The sequence below is a fragment of the Myotis lucifugus genome, unplaced genomic scaffold (genome assembly GCF_000147115.1).
Source record: "Myotis lucifugus unplaced genomic scaffold, Myoluc2.0 scaffold_4, whole genome shotgun sequence".
Lineage (NCBI taxonomy): Eukaryota > Metazoa > Chordata > Mammalia > Chiroptera > Vespertilionidae > Myotis > Myotis lucifugus.
The window spans coordinates 13,636,879-13,639,432 of NW_005871052.1; the positions used below are offsets into that span (position 1 = coordinate 13,636,879).

Sequence of the window (2,554 nt, forward strand, 5' to 3'; positions counted from 1 at the left end):
AGTAACTGTGAACAGTTTGCAACGTCTGTAGATTCATCAAGCTGGATACTAAATATTGGAAGTGGAGCATATTTAATTTCCTGGATTACCTGATCAAGAATATCAGCAGACATGTCATCTATTCTTCTGTGGACAGTGTCGTTAGATAAGGAAATTGCACTCAATTTCGTAACACATTCATCTCCGATCATAACTCGAACAATGTCTTTGGCTGCTGACAACAGTAAATCCTCAGCAATGGTGTGAGGTTTCATAGCTCTGGCGATTCTGAGTGCCACCAAATATGAAGCTTCAATGGCTGCTACGTTTTGTTTGTGGTACTTGCCACCAGTGTCAAGTCTGGCTTTCTTGAGTCCATCAGCTTTGCTTCTAAAATAGTTGGTATTCTTGCTGGCAAAGCTCGAATGCTTGCTATCAAAATGGCGTTTTAGTTTGTTCAGCTTCATAGATTCGGCTGATAGAACTTCACAACAAATAACACATTGCGGTTTCTCAATTCCTGCTGTAATTATTGAGGTAAAACCATACTGTAAAAAATCCTCACTATATTTTCTTTTCTCAACGTTCTTCTCTACACGATCCATTGTCATGGGATGGTTTGCTAATGAAAATAATATATAACAATAGCTTTAATAATACAAAAGATGACACATGGCATAGTTCAGTCAATACCAGGGGTGGGCAAACTTTTTGACTCGAGGGCCACAATGGGTTCTTAAACTGGACCGGAGGGCTGGAACAAAAGCATGGATGGAGTGTTTGTGTGAACTAATATAAATTCAAAGTAAACATCATTACATAAAAGGGTACGGTCTTTTTTTTTTTTTTTTTTTAGTTTTATTCATTTCAAATGGGCCGGATCCGGCCCGCGGGCCGTAGTTTGCCCATGGCTGGTCAATACAGTTCATTAAAGTTTCCTATGATTTACCATTCTCTGTGTTGTTTTTTTTACATACCTGTTACTATCACAAGGGGCAGTATTCACATCAACCACAGCTGAATATAAAAAGACCGATCAGCATCTAGATTAAGTTCCCATGGTACAGATATTTTTTTTGCAGTAGTTGATGATTTTACAGTACATGATTTTACATTTACCCATTAATTATAATTCATGAAGTGTCATTTTACCTCCAGTACTGCTGCTTTCAACACAGTAGCTGCTTTTAACAGAGTAGCTGCTTTCAACATAGCAGCTGCTTTCTACACAGTAGCTGCTCTCTGCACATGTGTGACTGGTCTGCATAAGTTCATTATGGCGCCACCCTGTCACATACACCTGTATTTGTATGTGATGGGGTTAGTGCGATGATGTCATCACCCCGGGTACTCGTATGTGGGCGTATCTGCATGTGGGCGGACCTGCCTGGAGAAGGATAGAGGAGTGGTGTCTCGGTTCCTAAGACCATCGAAAATATGTGTTTTCCGATGGTCTTAGGTGACCACTGTGAAAGGGTCATTCCACCCCCAAAGGGGTCGCGACCCACGGGTTGAGAACCGCTGTCCTAGGGCAATGGAAACTAAGGAGAAAATAAACAAATGGGACTATATCAAAATAAAAATCTTCTGCACAGCAAAAGAAACCATCAACTAAACAACAAGAAAGCCCACTACATGGGAGAACATATTTGCCAATGTTATCTCCAATAAGGGTTTATCCTCCAAAATTTATAAGGAACTCATACAACTTAACAAAAGAAAGATAATCCAATCAAAAGTGGGCAAAGTACCTAAATAGACACTTTTTGAAAGAGGACATACAGAAAGCCAAGAGACATATAAAAACATGCTCAAAGTCACTAATCATCTGAGAGATGCAAATCAAAACAACAATGAGGTACCATCTCACACCTGCCAGAATGTCTATCATCAACAAATGACAAGTGCTGGAGAGGATGTGGAGAAAAAGGAATCCTCGTGCACTGCTGGTCGGAACGCAGACTGGTGCAGCCATTGTGGAAGACAGTATGGAGTTTCCTCAGAAAATTAAAAATGGAATTGCCAGTTGACCCAGTAATACCACTTCTAGGAATATATCTCCAAAAAACAGAAATGTGGTGGGCTGTTTCTGTTTCCCGCGACCCGCACGGGAAAATGACAGGTTCTTGAGCGGAGGAGCTGGGGATTAAGAAATTAAAGAAAAGACCAAGATGCAGAAATAGATTTTAAGCTGGGGCCAGGTGGGCGCCATCCTCTCTGATGGAGAGGCGGCAAAGGCGGCTGAGCCACACAGCAGGTTTATTTTAAAGGCCTAGATTTACATATCTAGTTCCGCCCCTGCCTGATTAACATGTCCAGCCTTATTGGGGAAGCATGTTCCCAGGGCGTGGCTGCCTATGCTCTGAGTTCAGCTGACAATAATAAGAAAATGCCTAGGTGCCTCCCAGGCGGCCCTCTACACAGAAACACCAAACAGAAAAGATATATGCAGCCCTATGTTCATAGCAGCACAATTTACAATAGCTAAGATTTGGAAATAGCCTAAATGCCCATCAGCAGATGAGTGGATTATAAAACTGTGGTACATCTACACAATGGAATACTACACTGCTGT

The 2,554-nt window shown here is 41.5% G+C and overlaps 1 protein-coding gene across 1 annotated transcript in view; it reads left to right on the plus strand.

Annotated features, from left to right (window-relative positions):
• The window catches only part of TEX11 (testis expressed 11), a 404,641-nt gene that overhangs the window by 319,377 nt on the left and 82,710 nt on the right, over positions 1-2,554 (plus strand).